At 44.0% G+C, this 22,284-nt stretch overlaps 1 protein-coding gene across 6 annotated transcripts in view; it reads right to left on the bottom strand.

Moving 5' to 3' along the window:
• WDR7 (WD repeat domain 7) overlaps window positions 1–20,515 on the bottom strand; it is a 354,635-nt gene extending 334,120 nt beyond the window's left edge. For all 6 annotated transcript variants that reach the window (XM_069568596.1, XM_069568597.1, XM_069568598.1 and 3 more), the window contains exon 1: window positions 20,142–20,515. The gene's annotated coding sequence lies outside the window, so the exon portion shown is untranslated. The remainder of the gene's footprint in view (window positions 1–20,141) is intronic.
• Window positions 20,516–22,284: the final 1,769 nt, after the last annotated feature.

Raw genomic sequence — 22,284 nt, 5'->3', positions numbered from 1 at the left:
GACAGAGGTTCAGTCCGCAGCTGGGGAACAAAGATCCCACACGCCATGTGATGTGGCCAAAAAGTGAAAAAGAAAGAAAGAACACCATTTCTCTCGATAGGTGAGGACTCCTATTCAATGCATCTACCTAGCTTGAAGAGAACGCAAATACACAGATTCAGGACTAAGGAATATGTGTGTGACAGGGAGCTGTATCTGTTCTGGTGCAACAGGAAGGAACGTTCTGGTATTCAAGTGACGAGGAGCTCAAAGAAACCTGGAAGAAGAATGCATTTCACAGCCCTTAAAATAAGAGAAAACAACTGCCCGTAACATGGCAAAGGTATCACTGTATCCTTTCCAGAAAATCCTAGTACATCATCTTATCTGCTACAATAACTGTTTATCCAAGGAATCAGGCAAGACCTGTCCAATCAACCTGGGGAAGAGGGGGAACCAGAATTCAAAATTCACTGTTGTATTTCCAAGGACATGAGTGAGACTGAAGAAACTAACCTGTCCTGACCCCCAGATATATATACCCTGCCAAAGGACCTTAAATTATACACAATCCTGGATCTAAACAGCAAGTGTCTACTGGGTGAAATATTTAAAAGTTGAAAAGTCATAAAAGAATACCTGAAATAAAGCTGTAGTGAGAGGTCACAATCACTAACTGATACTGATCTGTCTTACTGCTGGGATTAGGGTGGTCCCAGCAACATACAGAAGAAATAGAAATAATTTCCACACAAATAATAATCAATCAAAGGACCTGGTGTCAGACTGGAAGATGGTATTAAAAGAACAGGAGAATAAGAGCCCAGATCTTGTCTAGAGTGGGGGAGGGGGGGGGGGACAGAAAGTCTTATTTATAGGCCTCAAGTGGAGAAATAGATTTGTGTTCCTGAGTCTCAGAACAGACTTGATAGAAAAGCCTCCTAGATAAAGAAGGTATTAAATCAGAGCTGGAGGCAGACTGTAGGGAAATGGATTTTGAGAACATTCAAAAGTTGGAGGCAGAGAAAACCGTCAAGTTGCATTTGGGTATTGGCTCTGCCGTCTCTCCTCAGACAAGGAGACAGCCTTGCTAAGATGCTATGTGTCAGGAGAGCTCAAGGATATTTTTAAAATAGGGGAGCTCATCCTTTACAAAAACTCCTTTAACTCTAGACTAGACTTTCAGTTAGCTAGGAAAAACAAACTTCCTACTTGTATAAGGCCATGGTTTTTTGAGTTACACATAAACATATGATCTCTCTCACTGCACACTCAAATACACTGCATCTTCAGAGTGTGTGAGAATAAAACCCATGGCATAAAGGAAGAGGCAAGAAGAATGACAAGAAATTACTGTGAGGAAAAAGCTTAAGGTCTCTACAAGCAAGGGGAGGGGGACTTTGTTGGGGGCCAGAGAGAAAAGGGAGACAAATAACCACCGTCACCCTGCGACTAGGGGCCAGGCCCCTCCACACACTGGCAGAAGGTAATGAAAATTCATCACTAGTCAGCCAACATGTGAAGGATGAATGCGCCTTAGCTGGCTTGGGGTGGGACACGGCAAAATGTCTATATATTTAATTTTTATACAAGCCCAATCTATAAAAGTTAGTCCTGCCTAACTTCTAAGAGAATTCAAGAAATTTATACCCCCACAAAACACAGTGATACTTCCTTCCAGCTCTAAAATGTGTTAGCTCTTATAGTCAAGATTCCTTTAGATAGCCTAGGTCCTCTTAATTTCTCTACACATTTCAAAATTAGATTGTAAATTTCTGCAGAAAAGCTTGCTGAGATTATGGCTGGCGCTGCATCAAATTCATATATCAATTTGGGGAGCACTGACTCTGCTAATGTTGATTAAATATGACTGGTACAAGGGACTTCCCTGGGGGTCCAGTGGTTAAGACTCCGTGCCTCCAATGCAGGGAGCACAGGTTTGATCCCTGGTCGAGGAATTAAGACCCCACATTCCCAAACAAAATTAATCTTCTTAAAAAAGAGGAAATCAAATAATTTTGTGGCTATTTCCTGCAAGATTCTTAATTCATTCTATGACTTTTCTAAGAGACTAACACTTTTCTGCTGGAAAACATAAAGTTATTCTCTCCTTAAAAATGCAAACATATCTACTCACCAGCAAGAAGGAAGAAATAATGTGAGGTACATATAATTAGATGCCATAAATACAAAACTGGACACGTACCTAATAATGTATGAACACATTTTTATTCTTGTAAAACTACATGTATTCTGACTTTACTAGGTATAATAACATGTTCTCCATTGAAACAAATTATTCTCAGATCAGAGATAAAATTAATTTTCCTTAAAAGTTTACAATTCCCTTTAGCAAATACAACAAACACATTCATTCATGACAACTGAAGACTACAAGATTCTAACATGAATTTTTGAATCAGAGAAAAGATACATTACTTTCAGAACTTGTTTTGACCTAAATGTATTTCAATGCATTTAGAATTAGCATATGAAAGAATACTTCAAAAACTATAAATCTGGTTACAGTGTAATAATTAGGCAGCAGAAATTTCTTGAACATCTACTAAGAAAAAAAAATCATTATAAGTAAATATGTTCTATAATTCAATCATTGGTATTTATTTAATAACCTGGACCTGTTTTTAGAGACTAATTCATTTACTCAAAACTAAGATAAACAGCTTGTGTCTTCCATGGTACTTGTCAGCTGTAACCAAACCAATTGATGTCCAGTGAATTACCTAAAATTCAACATAATCCTCAGTCATTATGCCACAGACATGTGGGCTTTCAACACATTTTTTTTCCTCTCTTCAATTTTCTTTTTGTATAACAAAGTTTTCTGGATCTATTTGGCTCTATATGTCAGGTGAGTACATGACTTAGATACATCAAAAGGAAGAAAGAACAGGATGAGAAATGTTTAGTTCATTATATGACCAAATGATGTGAACATTCTTAATACAAAGAAATATATATCTCAGTCCAGAAAAAATGTAAATCTCTGAAAACATTTTTTTCCCAGCATCTTAAAAATCCAATAAAATAAAAGTGAAAGTAGAATAGCCACCACAAGTACTTAACGAAATAATGTGAACTGGCTTATGAGGACAGAACAGGCAAACACCTCTGAGAAGGACTGACTGAGACAACCACAGAATCCGTACCAAGCAAACCTAGTCCCGAGGGACTGACCAGAAGAAAAAGCGGGCAAACAAGGCAGGAGCTAACTATTCAGTTTCACAAGACACAGGAATCTAAGTCTGAATTTTTTGATTAAACGGCAATGTCACTGCAAAGCTGGATGATGGTTTTCCAGCCATCATCATTCCACTGCTCTCTTCATTGGCAACTTCATCTGCTGCCTGAAGGGGACTGCGTATCAAACTGAGATACTAAGAAAAGTTGTATCAAATCTAACTTAAAATCATATTTAGACATTGGCTATTAAATATAATCTTTTTACTGAAAAGGCTTTAGAGTGAAATGATGGGACTCCTAGATTCTATCCCTCATCTTGCCACTAACCATGCAGTCTTTGATCACAGCATCTCACTTCTGAGGATTAGCTTTCTCATCAAGAGTATTTATACAATGAATTTTGAATCATCTTTAAGTCAAAAAAAAATCAAATCATAAAGAGCAGGGGTCTGAGAGATAAAAACCAAGTCATCGCTTTTGCCTACCTAAATTTCATATATTTTTCTGTTTCACCTGATTGCACCTATTTCTCAGTTCTAAGTAGAAATAAAACTGTACTGCAGTCAACAACAGCAACAAAAATAACAGTTGAAAGAACAATGAACTTACGCTCAGAAAAACTATATTCAAATCCTGACTCTTCTATGCAGTCTTGAAGAAGTTACCACTCTAGGCTAGGTCTCAGCGTCCCCATCTGTAAAAGATGGACAATAATATCCTCCTTTCAAAAAGTTGTCAGGGGACACAGACCACACCTTGAAATTTCACTTGAAGAGGTTTTAATCTCAGGCTCTGCAAGCTGCAATCCCCTTGGTAGACCTCTCTTCCCTTAATAGGCAGCGACTTCCCTGGTAGACTCCAGGCTTCCACAGCAAGGGGGGCACAGGTTCAATCCCTGGTCAGGGAACTAAGACCCTGAATGCCATAAATAAGTAAAAATTATTATTTTTTAAATTTAAACATAAATAAATAAATAGGTACAGAATAGCTTAGGTGCTTACATTTTCCAAATTCAAACTTGATAGGAAAGAAAATTAAACTGTTTTGCATTTTTATTAAAATCTGCCATAAAAGGGAAAGAAGACTACAAGGTTTTGTCTAAACGTAACGCCTAGTGCTAGACTCATTTAGGTCCATCACTAACTCTCTCAAAATCACACCACAAACTGATCTCAGAGCTCAGAGGAGCACACAGACCTGATTCCTAAGGAAATAAATGCCCTCCTGTATTCTACGGTGTCTTCATTTATCATGAAATTTCATTTACCAGAAAACTTCATTCTCCAGTCAATCTGGTGAATCTAGACTTTACAAAAACACATTACTCAAAGGTAAGCAGAACTGTAGTATCTATGGATAAAATGATCTGATGTCTGGGCTCTGACATGGGGAGAGGAAGAGAGGGTAAGAGGCATTGGAAAGGATGGAGATGAAATACGATCTTCAGTGTGGTGGGTGGAATGCATCCAGATCTGCCTCGAGGAACAACGGACTTCTTATCCCAGCTGCTAAGACCACGAGGTTGTCTTGGCATTAGTCAGTTGGCTAATGACTGCCCCCGGCCAAAGGGAGACACCTTGCCTGCAACCCACATCCAGTGACTGATCAATGCGGACAGTGAAAGTAAAAGTCGCTCAGTCATGTCCAACTCTTTGCAGTCCATGGAATTTTCCAGGCCAGAATACTGGAGTGGGTAGACTTTCCCTTCTCCAAGCGATCTTCCCAACCCAGGGATCGAACCCAGGTCTCCCCCACCGCAAGCAGATTCTTTACCGACTGAGCCACCAGGGAAACCCAGGAATACTGGAGTGGGTAGCCTATCCCTTCTCCAGCAGATCTTCCCAACCCAAGAATGGACCCAGGGTCTCCTGCATCGCAGCCAGATTCTTTACCAGCTGAACTGTCAGGGAAGCTCAATTTGGAGATAAACTGTAAAGGCCAGTCCCCCTCACATCAGGATAGTTTGGAGGGGTAATTCCATCTTCTTTTTACCTTCCAGGGTCACCTGATATTCTGCTGGGACTCATTACACCTCAACTCCTCCCTCTGACCAAACCTGCTTCCCTTCCCCAGAATCGGCTCACTAGGAAACTTCAACCATAAAAATAAGTGTTGAAGCTATTTTTAGTGCAACAGTCCTCACCATATTGTTCTTACTATTAATATTTTTACATATTTGAAAATTCCTCTAATTGTTAATGGGTTCATAGAAAGAACTTTAGTGTCCATCAGTCGGGGATTAAACAAATTATTAGAGAGTCTTACAATGGAACACTGCTGCATGATAAAAGAAATAATCTCCAAAATATATAGTAAGAGGAAAAGGTGCAGTACAGTATATAAAAGACACTCCTGTTTTGGGTTCTAAAAGGGGAGCTATATATATGTATATACACACACACATCTATACATATATACATACACACAAATATTTACAAAAATTCTGTAATGGTACCAATTAAAAAAAAATAGTAATGATAACTATACCTCTAAAAAGGAAGAGAAATAAGAGGCTGGACTGAGTGGAAATCCTAATTCTCAAGATAAACCCTACCTTTGGGTATTTCACTGTATTCCAAAAGACAGGTTAATAAAGAAATAAATGGCCCACAGACTTCCCTGGTAGTCCAGTGGTTGGGACTCCACGTTTCCCCCTCAGGGGACACAGGCTCGATCCCTGGTCTGGGAACAGGGATCCCACAAGCCGTGTGCCATGTGTGTGCTCAGTCATAGTCGTGTCTGACTCTGCGACCCCACAGGCTGTAGCCTGCCAGGCTCCTCTGTCCATGGAACTTTTCAGGCAAAAATACTGGAGTGGGTTGCCATGTCCTTCTCCACCACAAGCCGTGTGGTGGAGCCAAAAGAATAAATAAATAAAATAAAACATAGGGCCTTGATTCACCAAGTTCTTTAAGATGCACATACACACACAAACGTGAGTTTTCAAAAACATTTAATAAACATTTGACTTTAGCCTATAACCCGTTCCAGGACTAGTTCTTCTCTGTTGTGAGGGACCGACCCCCAAACCCATGACTCACGACTCCTGCAATCATGTTTCCACAATATTTTCTATGCACTGGTGCAGTGCACTCACCACTGTGTGAAATTATTTGTTTATAAAGGCACCCATTCCACTAAAAGCTGTGCCCTTCTAGAGTAAAACCAGATCATTCACTTAAGTCCACCATCTTCGTTATTCAATCACTATCAAGCAAATTGCATTCCACTAGGATATGAGGTGGTTTACCAGCACCCAGAATAGTTACAGACTATTACTAGTGACTCCCTGGTAGCTCAGTTGGTAGAGAATCTGCCTGCAGTGTAGGAGACCCAGGTTCAGGACAACCCCTAGAGAAGGAAATGGCAAACCACTCTAGTATTTTTGCCTGGAAAACTCCATGGACAGAGGAGTCTGGCAGACAACAGTCCATGAGATCACAAGAGTCAGACAGGACTTAGAGACTAAACCACCAGCACTACTGACCGACTGGGGCTTCCCTGGTGGCTCAGATAGTAAAGTATCTGCCTGCAGTGGGAGACCCAGGTTCGATCCCTGGGTCAGGAAGATGCCCTGGAGAAGGGAATGGCTACCCACTCCATCTTGCCTGGACAGTTCCATGGGCAGAGGAGTATGAATTTGTTGAATGATATATATTTACTTGTTGAATGAATACATATTTATTGAAGGAACAAATGGACAATCACAATAACTAGCATTTATTATTAAGCTTTCACTGTGTGCCAAGCAAGCTATTTCTGAGGAAGAAATATCTCGTCTTTTTAGATTTAGAAGAAATTTAAATCTAAATCAGCAAAAAATTAAATTAGAAGAAAATTTAAATTAGATTTAAATTCTTCCTGGACTCTTTGAAGGATCTTACTCTCTTAATTTGGAGAAGGAAATGGCAACCCGCTCCAGTATTCTTGCCTGGAAAAATCCCATGGACGGAGGAGCCTGGTAGATTATAGACCATGGGGTCACCAAGAGTCAGACACGACTGAGCAACTTCATTCCCTAAATTGCCCTCTCACTGACTACCATTTTATCTGTCTTTCAATTAAATTAGCCTTTGTCCTTCAAACATGTTCTAATCTCACTTCTGTCCAAAATACCTTCACTTGTTACCAGCCCCTGCATGTAAATCTGGTAATCTCTCTCTCCCTCCCTCTCACATTCATTCTTTCTCCTATTTTCTCTCTCTTTCTCTGATTGTAATGACAACACTTTGAAACCCCCTGGCCTTTAACACAAGTTTCCATTTCCTTACTACCCACTGCCTCATGTAGTAGAGATTGTATCTTCAAATAGACTTAACTAAGGACACTTAAGATCTCCCGATACACAGAGGTCAACAGTTTTGATATGTTCTTCCTCCAGGGAATAACTCTCCAGAACTGCAGAGAGAAGCAAGGTCCCAGGAGAGAAGTTTGGAAACTGGATGCTTGGACATCCTTAGACTGTGGATTCCTACTTTCCTAACTGTCTACTCAGCCCTTAGGTGATATTCGGTCTCCTATAGCTACTCGCTTGACACAGCTGATCACTTGCTAATCCTTGACTCTCCTCTCTTGGGTTTCCAGTACAGTGTACTCTCCAGTTATCTTCTTCCTATTTCTTCAGCTTTCTCCTGCTTAGCTCTGTAAAGGCCTAACAAACCCTAAGAAAAACTCAAGACAAACGGGAAAAATCTTTCATCCCTCTTTTTCACTAGATTTGGAGGGTTTTTTTTTCTTTTCCTTTCACTCAACGGTTTGTAGGATCTCAGTTCCTCATCAGGGATTGAACCCAGGCCATGGCAATGAAAGCCTAGAATCCTAATGACCACCAGGGAACTCCCAAAGGAATATTTTCAAATTTGACTGTTCTTTTAATAAAAGGCTTAACATGTAATCTACTTTCCCCCTTGTGATTCTCCCCAATTTTTTATTAAAAAAATGTTAAATATACAGAAAGTTCAAAAATAGTATAAAGATCACTAAATAAATAAATATTTACTAATATTAGCAAATAACCACTCAAGTTTGACACACTGCACTTGATTGTGATGCCTCCTTGCTCTTTAGTTCTAGAACAGGTGTCACTTCATTTTTCATACTGACTTTCATGCTTCATTCTAACTTAAAAAAACAAAACCAACTGCTTGAAGAATGTTCCACATTTCGGATCTAATTGTACTTATGATGTCACTTATCATGCATTCATCTGTCTCCTGCTTTTCCTATAAACTGGAAGTCGGATCTAAAGGCATCAGCAGGCTTAAGTGACGCGTTCGGGCAAGTGTCCTTCACACTGCGTCACCAATGGGAGGCACGTGACATCACGCTGTCCCACTGTCGGTGATGCCACCGTGACCACTTCACTAAGGCAGTGACTGCCCGCTAGCTCCACCATAACTCTTTTCTCCCTTTAAAACTGTGAATAACCTAGGGAGTGACACTCTGGTAAGACCATCCTGTTATGCAAAATCTCATGGGATACTGGTATTCCAGATGACTTCTAAAAGCTACGAGAGTCAAGATTACATAGAAACTCTGGTATCAGGGCAGTGTTCGTCTCTCTACACTGCTTTGCTAATGCTCAAATGCTAGAGCGAGACACACGTCCAGCCCAGGAACACAGGCGTCTTCATAGGAGAGTTAACGCTGCCCCAGGCAGGCCCTCTGAGGCCTGCAGACAAAAACAAACTCAAATTCTCTCTCTTGAGAATGGGCACACACACATGAACAAGAGCAGGTAGGCCGCCACCTATCAACAGGGATAATGAAAAGCAGAGACTACAAGCTAAGTGACTGACCGTACTCGCCACCAAGGCAATGACTGAAGAAAAGATTCTTTAAAGGTTTGTTCAAATTCACAGAACATCCCTACACCATTTGTCAAAAAAATGTGTTCAACTCAAATTCACGGTGTGATGAAGGTAGTAGGCATTATGATTATGAATTTTCTTTGTGCTTGTTTTGTGCTTTTGTGGTCAATTCACTGAAGACTTAGAAAAACCTGAATCAGATGATGAAGACTGCTTATTATAATGCAATGAGACAGCTAGGTTGTAAAATGTACTGAAGGAATCACTGAGCTGCCTCCTCAGAATTAGAGTCAGTGAGGGACTTCACCTTCTCAACACTAAGGTGGCCGCTAAGTTGCCAAGATTATACTTTCTTATTTGAGTGGAAAGAAATCTGCTTCCAGGGAACTTGACACTTCAGGAAGCCTTTGCTAAAGGAAGTTCCAGGATCCTGTTTCAAAAGAACATGTGGAATGAGCAGATGGTAACAGAAGACTCCACTTGTTTCTCATTGCAAAGACGGCCCTGAGCATGTGAGAGCTGGGCTTTGAAGAACTGTAGACTATCTGGTCAAAAATACATCCCAATTTTAAAAATGATTCACAGACTTCGAGGCCTATGAATCACATTTTAAATTTCTGCAGCTACTTATGCTCTACCCATCACCAAACTGCCTGTTTCAAGAGTTACCGATTAGGCAAAAGCAAGCAACGCCCACCAAGCCCCTACATCTTGGGGAAAACAGCTCATCTGGTAAAACTGACCTCAGCTCCCTCACCTACTCGACTCTCAACACCGTCCCCAATCATTCCCACTTGTTCCCCTCAGAAAGGAAACTGCCATCAAAACCCTGAGCACTGAAGCTTTTCATGGTGTATAAAGTAAAATAACCCAGAAAAAGAAACAAACGTGCTTCCCCAACCAGAAGATGAACTGCCACAGCACCCTGGGGATCAGTCAGGCCTGCTGAGTACACGTGAAGACTTGAGAGCCACACGGACTAGGGGGGACCCCAGCTCCCCCGTTTACTAACTGCGCATGCTCCGTCGCTCAGCCGTCTCCGCCTCTCTGCGACCCCACAGACAGCAGCCCAGCAGGCTCCTGTGTCCGTGAAATCCTCCGGGCAAGAATACTGGAGTGGGTAGCCATTTCCTTCTCCACTTACTAACTGCAAACCCTGAGGAAACATCGGAATGTCCTCATTTGTAACATCACCCTCCTCCATATGCACAGACAACAACCGCACAACGTTCCACCTGCCACACAAATGTTCTTAGAAAGGTCACCCAAACCTCCCCCTTGCTAAGCCCAAGTCAAGTCCTGATCCTCTTTCCTGCCCTACCAGCAGCACTGGAACACTTCACACTTCTCCCTCGAAAGTCTTCTCCGCCTGGCGTCCACGTCTTCACACGCTGCTGCTACCATTAGTCTCCGAGGCGCTAGTTTCCACTTTCCCTCATTTTCTGACCTTTAAACGTGGGAATACTCAGAGTGGAGTCCTTGGACTTCTCTTCTCTGGCAACACGCCCTCCCCGCTTCCCTCAGTGATCTCCCCAAGCCTCACAGTTTTATTTTTAATGTAACTTTATTGATGTATGTATGTACTTTTGGCTGTGCAGGGTCTTCGTGGCTGCACAGACTTCTCTAGCTGTGGTGAGCAGGGGCTGCTCCCCAGTTGCGGGGAGAGCCTCTCACTGCGGCGCCTTCTCTTGCTACCCAGTGTGGGCCCCAGGGTGCTCGGGCTTCGGGAGCTGCGGAGCACAGGCTCAGGAGTTGTGGCTCAGGGGCTTAGTTGGTCCACAGCATGTAGGATCTTCCCAGACCAGGGCTCAAACCCGTGTCTCCTGCATTGGCAGGTGGATTCGTTACCCTTGAGCCACCTGGGAAGCCCCAGCCTCGTGACTTCAAATACCAGCTATGCATTGACAATTCCCCAGTTCCCAGCGAGGGGCTCTCCTCTGACTCCACACTCACAAACGCAGCTTCCCATTCAGCACTTCCATCTGGATGGCTAGTAAGCTTCTCAACTCTGACGGGTTCAGAAGTGAGTCTCTGGTCTTCTTCCCCAAACCTGCCCCTCCCACAGTCTTCCCCAGCTTAGCGGACAGCAAGTCATTCTTTGGAGCTCCTTGACCCACTTCAGATCTCTGCTAAAATGTTCTCTGCTTAGTGAGGCCTTTCCTAACCAGTATAAATTGAAAAACCCACCACCCCAACAGTATTTTACTATACTGCTCCAGAGCCCTTACAATCATTCAACATACCAAATGCTTCACTTACTTATTTCTTGTCTGAATCTGCCGCTGTAGCATAAATTCCATGAAGGTGATTATTTATGTTTCTTTTGTTCTATACTGTATTCCCAGTGCCTAGAATTTCAGCTACATAGGAGGTACCCAAATATTTACTGAATAAATGAACAAAGTAACGAATGAAGACTCTTGAGAGTCCCTTGTAGGACAAGGAGATCCAACCAGTCCATCCTAAAGGAAATCAGTCTTGAATAATCACTGGAAGGACTGATGCTGAAGCTGAAACTCCAATACTTTGGCCACCTGATGCAAAGAACTGACTCATTAGAAAAGACCCTGATGCTGGGAAAGATTGAAGGCAGGAGGAGAAGGGGACGACAGAGGATGAGATGGTTGGATGGCATCACCGACTCAAAGGACATGAGTCTGAGTAAGCTCCAGGAGCTGGTGATGGACAGGGAAGCCTGGCATGCTGCAGTCTACGGGGTCGCAAAGAGTCGGACATGACTGAGTGACTGAACTGAAATGAATGAATGAAACGTGTGCCTGGCTTTAAAAAACCCATCAACAAATTAAAATACATCTTGATCTTACATGCTTTGGATTTCAGTTTTTTAATCAATGAATTTTTCTACAATGTCAACAATCAATACGAATCCCCTTAATAAAATCCCCATCAGCATACTAATTGTAGTTGCAGCTACAGGTTGCACCTATATTCTGGCCTCTTTCATTTTATCTGGGACACGTACACAGTAAGACACGTCTTAGGGCCTATGCAGCAAGTCAACTAACATGGTTTACTGTAAGTTATTGTTACCACACTCACTAAGGTGTTAAACTTAGTAACTTTAAGTTTCTTAAACTTAGTAAACCAGTGCTTCATTAGTGTAAGGTTTTCCTCATGAATGGTGATGTTTATTGTTTGTTCATATTTGAAATGTTTAGAAAAAAGAGCCCTTAAGGAAGACAGCCAAATGAAAAACTTGAATATGAGGACAGAAGGTAACTGGCACATTCTATCAATCTGTTATTACTGACCTATACTACCTACCAACATTCATAAAGAAATATGTATGTGCCAAACACTAGTAAAATGTCTTCAGGGAGCTTGAAGGGTCATAAGTTACAACTGCTAACTGGATGGGAGACAGTGGTTAAACCACCATGTCTTTCCAGCAGCTTTCCATTCTGCAAGAGCCTGCAGACTAACTCGCAATACTTCAGAAAGTTTCTCCATCCTGAACTGACCAGTGCTCTAACATTTCACTGCTCCAACATTTTTTGATGACTACTAACGCAAGACTATCAGGCCAAAGAACCTACAATTTCATTAAACATCACCAACACATTTTGGAAAAGATGGCTAATTTTACTTAAATTAATTACTATTTTATGAATTTAGTGTCTATGTTACTTAATACAAAAGAAATAAACATTTCACTTGGACAGAACTTGCTGAATACAGTCATAGTGTAAGACTTCTTCCAACATTATCTTTTGTGCTCTTATCAGCAAAGCAGTTTTAAGTATCAGATACAGATCCAGGATTCCCAGGTGGCACAGTGGTAAAGAATCCGCCAGCCAATGCAAGAGACGAGAGAGATTCAGGTTCGATCCCTGGGTTGGGAAGATCCCCTGGAGTAGGAAATGGCAAACCACTCCAGTATTCGTGCCTGGAAAATTTCAATGACAGAGGAGCCTGGTGGGCTGCAGTCCATGGGGTCGCAAAAGAGTCAGACACAACTGAGCGCACACAGATCCATACAAAAGCTCTCAGAGGGCTCTGCCCACGATCACGGGCATCCACACATGTAAGGCTGAGGACACTGTGTAAAGTGCAGCAATGAAATGGACAAAATGGGACGAGAATTTATAAACCTCACTGACCCCACACTCTAATCATTGAGCTTATCTGTTCCAACAAACAAAATAGTTTCACAGAAAAATGTAACAGATAAAGCGATAATAAAAATGCTACCGAGGACTTCCCTGGTGGTACAGGGGATGAGAATCCTCCTGCCAATGCCCAGGGTACAGATATGATCACTGGTCCAGGGAGATTCCACATATTGTGGAGCAACTAAGCCCCTTCACTGCAACTACTGAGCCTCTGCTTCAGGGCCCGGAGCCACAATGAATGAACCGCATGCCGCAACTACGGAGGCCCTCAGGCCCCAGCGCCCACACTCTGCATTGCAAAGCAAGGAAGACCCAGCACAGCCAAAAATTAAAAGAAAAAAAAAATGCTATCTAGTTCCAGGCCTAACTCTACAACTACCAAAATTATTTCAAGATTTGTACTACAAATTTTGATCTCTGTCAAGTAGAACACACACACAAAGGTAAAATATCAATATATGAAATTCAGTAGCGTTTTCTTCTATCAGCAATAATCTACTTTAAATTAGTATATATTCACAATATTTTTTTTAAACTACAAAACTTTTCTTTCTGCTCGTTCATAAATGGAAGACTATGCCATGCTCTTGGATAAGGTGATCTAACGTTATAGACATCAATTTTCCCCATAATAGACATACATTCAATGCACAGTAAATCAAAATTCTAGGTGTATTGTTTTTTAGAAACTCGATGGCAACCCACTCCAGTATTCTTGCCTAGAGAATCCCAGGGATGGGGGAGCCCGGTAGGCTGCCGTCTATGGGGTCACACAGAGTCGGACACGACTGAAGCAACTTAGCAGCAGCAGCTTCAAAATACATAGAAAAGAATAAAAATGCACAAATAGTCAAGCCAACTTTGAAAATCAAAAAAGAATGGAAAACTTGCCTTGTTAGAAATTTAACATCACTAGCCATTTGGGAAATATAAATTAAGATCACAATGAACTATAGTGATAATACCAAATGCCGGCTAGGATGCAAAGAAACTCCGTCTCTCCTACATTGCTGGTGGGAACGTATGGAAGCAGTTTGAAAGAGGTCTTGGTGGTGACAGAATAGTTCTGTAGCTTTTATTATTATTATTATCTATTTACTTGCCTCTGCCAGGTCTTAGCTGCAGCATGTGGGATCTAGTTCCCTGATCAGGGATCAAACCTGGGCTCCTGGCATTAGGAGTGTGGAGTCTTAGCTACTGGTCCACCAGGGAAGTCTCCAGTTCTGTATCTTGACCATGGTGGTGGTTACAGGTATCTATTGACACAGGTGATAAAATGGCAAAGCACTACATAAGGCATTGTACCAACGTCAGTTTCTTGGTTTTACTATTTTACTAGAGTTGTATAAAATATAATCATGGAAGGAAACTGGGTGCATTTACATGAAATGCAACCAGAGGGGAAATCAGACCTCTCTGTAGCACTTCTGCAACTTCCTTAATCTATAAGTATTTCAACATAAAGCGAAAACAAAGTAAATGGAAAGACTTACTTAGGAAAAAAATCATCACACAAAGCCACAGTACTAAAACAGCGTGATATTGGAACATAAGCAAAGAAATGAGAAAAAGGAACAGAACGCAGTGCTGAGAGCTTGTATGAGAGCTTAACGCACAGCGAGTGTAGCAGGACTTCTCCATGGGGAAAGGAGAGACTGACACTAGGAAGTCTGACACCCTATATGGAAAGTAATCTGGGTCTCTATCTTGTGACATGTCAAAAAACAGTCCACATGGATGCGAGACCTATAAATTTAAAGGAAAACTATAGTTAGTAGTACATAAAATAGGAGAATAACTTTGTGACACAGAATTGAGGAAAGATTTCTTTAATAAAAAGCACAAAGCATAGGCAAAAAAATTTTTATTTTATTATGTCAAATTGAAAATTTCTGTTCAATGAAGGACATTATAAAATAAAGTTGGAGACAAATGACAGAATAGGAACAGAAAAAATATTTAAAGGACTAGAATTGAGGAAGTGGGCTCCCCAGGTGGCTCAGTGGTAAAGAATCCACCTGCCAACGCACGGAAACACAGGTTTGATCCCTGGTCCGGGAAGATGCCCTGGAGAAGGAAACGGAAACCCACTCCAAGATTCTCGTCTAGGAAATCCCACGCCCAGAGAGGTCTGCTGGGCACATCGCAAAAGAGCAGGACACAATTTAGCAACTGAAACAACAAACAACAATCTAGGAAACACAAGGAGCTTCTGAAGATCAACAAGGAAAAGTGTGAAACCTCAGAATGAAAATGGGTAAAGCATATGCCAAATACATAGCCAGTGGGAGTCTGCTGTGTGGCTCAGGGAACCCAAACAGGGACCCTGGAACAACCTAGAGGTGTAGGATGCGAAGGGAGATGGGAGGGAGGTTCAGGAAAGATGGGACATAGGTATACCTCAGGCTGACTCATGCTGTTGAATGGCAGAAACCAACAAAATTCCGTAAAGCAATTATTCTTCAATTAAAGAATAAATAATTTTTTTTAAATCGGTAAAGGAATGAACAATTTTACAAAAGGAAAAACCCCAAAAGATAAAATGCTCATAAACAGAGACTCAAACTCATGAGTAATAGTGAAAAGCAATTCAAAATGAGATTCACTTTGTACCCAGAGGTCTGCCGGATAACACTGAGCATCAGTAGGGATACAAGGATACAGAAACTCTCCTGAACTGCCTGCAGGAAGATAGGCCAAGCTCTGGGGACACAATCTGGCAAACCTTCAATAAAATACACAAACACCCTATGATCCAGAAGTCATATTGCTAGACAGATATCTCAAAGAAAGCATCACAGAGGTCTAAAAGGTACGTTTATCACAGTATTGCCTGAAGTGGCAGGAAAATGAAACCTAGATGGGCGTCCACAAAGAAAAGAGTCCGCGTATTAACTATCAGTTCAGTTCAGTCGCTCAGTCATGTCCGACTCTTTGCGACCCCATGATCGCAGCACGCCAGGCCTCCCTGTCCATCACCAGCTCCCGGAGTTCACTCAAACTCACGTCCATCGAGTCTGTGATGCCATCCAGCCATCTCATCCTCTGTCGTCCCCTTCTCCTCCTGCCCCCATCCCTCCCAGCATCAGAGTCTTTTCCAATGAGTCAACTCTTCGCATGAGGTGGCCAAAGTACTGGAGTTTCAGCTTTAGCCTCATTCCTTCCAAAGAAATCCCAGGGTTGATCTCCTTCAGAATGGACTGGTTGGATCTCCTTGAAGTCCAAGGGACTCTCAAGAGTCTTCTCCAACACCACAGTTCAAACGCATCAATTCTTCGGTGCTCAGCCTTCTTCACAGTCCAACTCTCACATCCATACATGACCACTGGAAAAACCATAGCCTTGACTAGACGGACCTTTGTTGGCAAAGTAATGTCTCTGTTTTTCAATATGCTATCTAGGTTGGTCATAACTTTTCTTCCAAGGAGTAAGCATCTTTTGATTTCATGGCTGCAGTCACCATCTGCAGTAATTTTGGAGCCCCCCAAAATAAAGTCCGACACTGTTTCCACTGTTTCCCCATCTATTTCCCATGAAGTGATAGGATCAGATGCCATGATCTTCATTTTCTGAATGTTGAGCTTTAAGCCAACTTTTTCACTCTCCTCTTTCACTTTCCTCAAGAGGCTTTTTAGTTCCTCTTCATTTTCTGCCATAAGGGTGGTATCATCTGCATATCTCAGGTTATTGATATTTCTCCCAACAATAAACTGGAGTGGGCTGCCCCTTCCTTCTCCAGGGGATCTTCCCGACCCAGGGATTGAACCCAGGTCACCTGCATTGCAGGCAGATGCTTTAACCTCTGAGCCACCAGGAAAGCCCTAGTATTAACTGTAGGAGATGCAAATTCTGAAATACTCTGCAGCAACTAGAAGCAATAGATGGCAACATAAATAGATCCTTATTTAGTAGATAGTGGGGCTTCCTGGTGGCTCAATGGTAAAAGAATCTGCCTGCCAATGCAGGAGACATTGGTTCCATCCCTGATTCAGAAAGATCCCATATGCTGCAGAGCAACTAAATCCCTGCAACACAACTACTAAGCTTGTGCTCTGGATCCCACACGCTCCAACTACTGAGACCCACAAGCCCTGGACCCACGCTCTGCAACTACAGAAGCCACCACAGAGGCCCGAGCACTGAAACTAGAGTAGCACTTCCCCCTACCCTGCCCCCCCCCCAACTAAGGAGAAGCCTGGGACTTCCCTGGTGGTCCAGCGGTTAAGACTCCGTGCTTCCAATGCAGGGGGCCTGGGTTCCGTTCCTGGTCAGGGAACTAGATCCCACATACTGAAACAAAAAGATCTTGTTCCCGGCAAGGAAGATCCCACGAGCTGCAACTAAGACTCCAGCACAGCCAAATAAAGAAATAAAAATAAATATTTTTTTTAAAAAAGAGAAGCCCACATGCGGAAATCAAGACTTAGCACAACCAAAAATAAACAAATAAATACTATTAAAAATAGTAGAGAGCAGGAAGAGAAAAAAATTTAATGAGATCATGCACAATATCATCTCTATAAAGTTAAAATGCGGGTGCTCAAAACAACATATACCGAAGAACACATGCCAACAGAAGGATGCATATCACACACGCTGCAATGGCTGCCTGTGGGCTGGTGGGCAACGGAAGGGGGTGGAAATTGGAAGCAAATGACAAAGAATGGGGGGAAAAAGCAAACCAGGAGATATGCAGAACATCCCAGTGATGATCGCTGAATTGAAAACAATTAACCCAACTCTCTGCATTTGAGATCCAAAACAAACCCTAAGACTGACCTCGCATAGAGGACACCACCAAGGCTAAATGTCAGTCCACCTTCTGGTGACAAGGTGACAAGCGCAACACCCCGCTCGCTACCTGCAGAGCCTGCTGTGCTCGTCTGCTGCAGATAAACCAGCCACCTCACTTCCTGTTTCAAAACAGAGCTTCTATCTGTTAAAGGAAATCGTAAGATCACACGCTGTCCTTGAGCCAGGCCGCGTTCCTACTTCTTGCTTCAGAATGTCTGGAGGTAGGGGCTACCTCAGATGTTCAATAACTCACTAAGAACCACCCTAATCAGTGATCTGAGACCCACAGAATTGAGTCTCAGCTGAGCTGCCTGCAGGGTGAGTACCCAGGCTGGCCACTAGGGCAGAGGCAGCCGTGACAGCCACTAGAAGGGGTGGTCCTCTCCCCACTTGACTGAAGAGACTGCGGGAACGTTAGAGAGCTGTCGGGCAGTTAATATTCTCGTGCTGGAATATGAGTCTTGGTCCCAGGATCTGTGCCTTTTCCCACTTTGCTATACTGTCTAAAATGGCTCTGAGCTAGAATCCAAGTATAAAGGCTGGTATTCCCTTCTATTAAAAAAGAAAGAAAAGGGTGGGGTGGGGAGGGGGGCTTTCCTAGTGGTGCAGTGGTTAAGAATCCGCTTTGCAATGCAGAGGACACGGGTTCCATCCCAGGTTCGGGAAGACTCCACATGCCTCCGAGCAACTAGGCCTGTGTGCCACCACAACTCATCCCGCGAGGGGCAACTTCTGAAGCCCTCGTGCCCTAGAGCCTTTGCTCCGCAGCAGGAGAAGCTCCTGCAGTGAGAAGCCCGTGCACTGCAACTAGAGAATAAGCCCCGCTCGCTGCAACTAGAGAAAGCTTGCACCGTAAGCAAGACCCAGCACAACCAAAACCAAGTTATACAAATAAAATTAAAGAAAAAATGCATGTGTGGAATCTAACATATGACACAAATGAACTTATCCTTGCAACAGACTCACAGACACAGAGAACAGGCTTGTGACTGCCAAGGGGAAGGGTGGGTGCAGGGGGCAAGGATTGGGAGTTTGAGATTAGCAAATGCAGACTAGTATATATTCGTATCACTGAATCACTGTGCCGTACACGTACACCAGGAACTAACACAACATTGTAAATCAACTATGTTTCAATAAAATACTTAAAAAAAAAAAAAGGAAAATTAACCAGGCATTTAATACGTGTTTATACTGTTCTGTTTGCCCAATTTGAAATAACTAAGATGTTATTTTGGATGAAATCAAGGTAAGCTTTGATTCTTCGTAATACCAAAGGCATTTCAACACTATTTTCACTTTTAAGTGGTCCTCCACCCCCATACTGTCACAAATTGCTTATAAAGAAACAGTGTGTATATTTCAAAACTCAATTTCTCTCATATAACAGGCGATCTTGACATCCTGCCTGTAAAGCCCTAAATGATAAACATATCAAAGAGTCACAGCTTGCCTTTTTTGGCTCACGTCAAATGCTACTGTGAAAGCAAACTGTAGCTCTCACTGAACCCTAAAATCAGATGCATCAACTCCAACGCTTCCTGTGATGCAGCTGCCATAATTTCAAATTCTAGGACATGAGAAACTGACATAGCAAGTGAATCAAAGCACAAAACGGCAGCTTTTGAATCCAAGGTATGGCTAACTCCAAGCACAGAGCTTCAGAACGCTGGGACCCACCAAGTAAGTGGGTGCAGGGGGCAGGTATCCGCTTAGATCAGGTCCTAGGGCAGGGAGACGAGAGCGGGCAGGTGTACTAACAGATGTCTCAGCACCCTAGGCAAGGGCAAACCAAAGAGCATCGGGAAGGGCTGTGTGGACCCCCAAAGCAAACACATTTCCCAAAAGCCCTGTCAAGAACCACCCACCCGTCAACGTCAAGCAGCTCGCTCGGTTTAGATTGCCACTGGGGGTGGAGGGGCAAGGTGGTCCCATCCCAAGAGGAGAGCCAGCGTCGGCAGGAGCGCTGTCACTCACTAGGCCGGGGGGCCCCGACGACCTCCGGCAGGACCCACGCTTCGGGCACTGGCGTCGAGCTGCGGGCCCGAACCTGCTGGCGCCGGCACGGATCAGAGCTTCCAGCGGCGGCGATCGGACGGCGGCCACCGCCTCCAGAGGGAGGGGGGCGGGGACGCCCCGAGCCCCGGCCCCTGAGCCCCACGGCGGGGGCGCAGCCGCGCTGGGACACCCCCCCCCCGGGGAAGCCCGAGAGCTCCCTCACCTGTCACAGCCTCATCATGTGCCTGGCTATTTCCCGTCCCTCCGGCCAAGAGGACCAGGCGGGGACGTGTCCGGACGGGACGCCGGGTGGGCAAACCCGGGCGCGGAAACTTCGGACTGGAACCCCAGCCCAGCCTCCGCCTCGCTAGTGCGGCTGCGAGGCACCCGTTGCCGCCTCCACCGCCTCCGCCGCCGCCGCCGCCGCCGCAGCAAATCAGCTGACACCCGCCAACTGCCGTGACGTCCCCTGCAACTGTCGCAAAAAAAAACGAGGGGGCGGGAAAGGCTCGTCTCCACACACGCTCGGCCTAAGCCGGCACCGGAGGAGGCTGGCTGCGTAACCATGGAGACCGTCTGGAGGCCGCCATGTCGGCTGAGGGCAGGGAGTACGCGGCCCACATTTTGGCTAAGGGAAAGCCTCTCTAGGCGCTCTTCTCGCCTCGGATTCCCGCTTTACACCGCCCGCCTGGAAGGACCAAGATGGAAGGATGGAGAAGATGGCAGGTCTAGGTGCTTGCACTCTGTGACCGGGATGCTGCACGTTTACTCTTCTGCCCACCGCCCCCCCTCCCCGCCCCGAGACTCGGTCCAGACTCCTGGAAGGTGTTAGCTCTGGAACTTGGTTACTGTTTACCTCTGACCCCGATCTAGGCTGCTGGGCCCTTGACACAGAGGGCCAGAGGAGGAACCCGGCTGCTTGACTAGCGGAAGTCTGACCTTGTGCAACGACATTCCTGCCCAGGAGAGGGAAGGCACGAACACCCGTGTGGGCGGCAGTGTGGGACGCAAGAGCTGCTTTCGGAAGGCAGTGGATTCGGATCCTAGCTCCTCTGCGCACTGTCGGTGTCAACCTGGGGCGTCTTGCTTTTTCCTCTTTATTCTCCTCAACGTCCCCACATAGAAAGTAGACATAACGGCCTCAGGGATGTCTGGGAGGTTAAACGAGTTCAGTAGGTGTTCATTACTTACCATGCTCCCTTATTTTCCTCCCAAATATTTGTTGAATGAATGAATGGGTAGCCAAGGAAAAAAACCGGTGCCATGTTTGTGGCCAACAGTCAGTTGTGTTAAAAAAAATACACAGTATATTCGTACACAGTATATTCGCTAGCTTTGTTTTTCCTTTGTAATCTCACTAACGGGTTTATAAGGACAAGGAAGAATTCTGTTGCAGCCTCTAAAGCTGACCTGGGGAGATTGTTAAAATGAAGTTTCTGATTCAGTAGGTCTGGAGATTCTCCCCTTCTAACAAGCTCCCAGGTAATGCCCATTCCTGCTGGTCTTCGGATCACACCTGGATTAGCAGAGCACTACTGGATGGACCCTGAAGTGGCCAGTGAGGGAATCAGAGCAGAGAAACAACAACTTCAGACTGGATCATTTCTGTGTGAATTCTCCCCACGCCCCAAAAGAGCTAAGTGTTGGTTTGGTCAAAAGGCTTCTTGTCAACAATTTACTATTCCTGGACTCAGAGTGTTAAAGTTGTGAGAGAAGTTTCATCCAGGGAGGTTACTGAGGACCGAATGAAACGCGAGCCCAGGAAACAGCCTCTTAGCCACTCTGCGGGAAGAGCCTCTAGGAAGCTGGTGAGGAGCTAGTATATAAAAACTAAATTGGGGGCATTCCCTGGCAGTCCAATGATTAGGACTTGGCACCTTCACTGTTGGGGTCCAGGTTCAACCCCTCATCAGGGAACCAAGTTCCCACAAGTCTAAAGATCCCACAGCCATGCAGCACAGCTAGTGGCAAAAGAAACTTGACTGAGAAATACATAGACCAAACATACACGTTGGTTAAAGATTACTGCTAATCACACACACACACCCCTCCCCCCCCCCCCCAAGCTAATAATATTAGTGCTTTTCTCCAGGCAAGAATGCTGGAGTGGGTTGCCATGCCCTCCTCCAGGGGATTTTCCCACCCAGAGATCGAACTCAGGTCTCCCGCATTGCAAGCAGATTCTTTACCACCTGAGCCACCAGGAAAGCCCTTTCTCTGTGTGGGAAGATGTAAAAATTATCTGGCACTGAAATTCTTTCTTGGCTATGTAGATTTATTATTTAGGAGCCAAAACACATAATTCCCCCTCTATTTTTCTCCACCCTGAATTCCCGTCAGGGCAGTGGGTTGCAACCTAACCCTTA

This window comes from Ovis canadensis, chromosome 23 (assembly GCF_042477335.2).
Source record: "Ovis canadensis isolate MfBH-ARS-UI-01 breed Bighorn chromosome 23, ARS-UI_OviCan_v2, whole genome shotgun sequence".
Taxonomy (NCBI): domain Eukaryota; kingdom Metazoa; phylum Chordata; class Mammalia; order Artiodactyla; family Bovidae; genus Ovis; species Ovis canadensis.
Note: the sequence above shows the minus strand (reverse complement) of the source record. Positions and strands in the feature narration are given on the sequence as shown.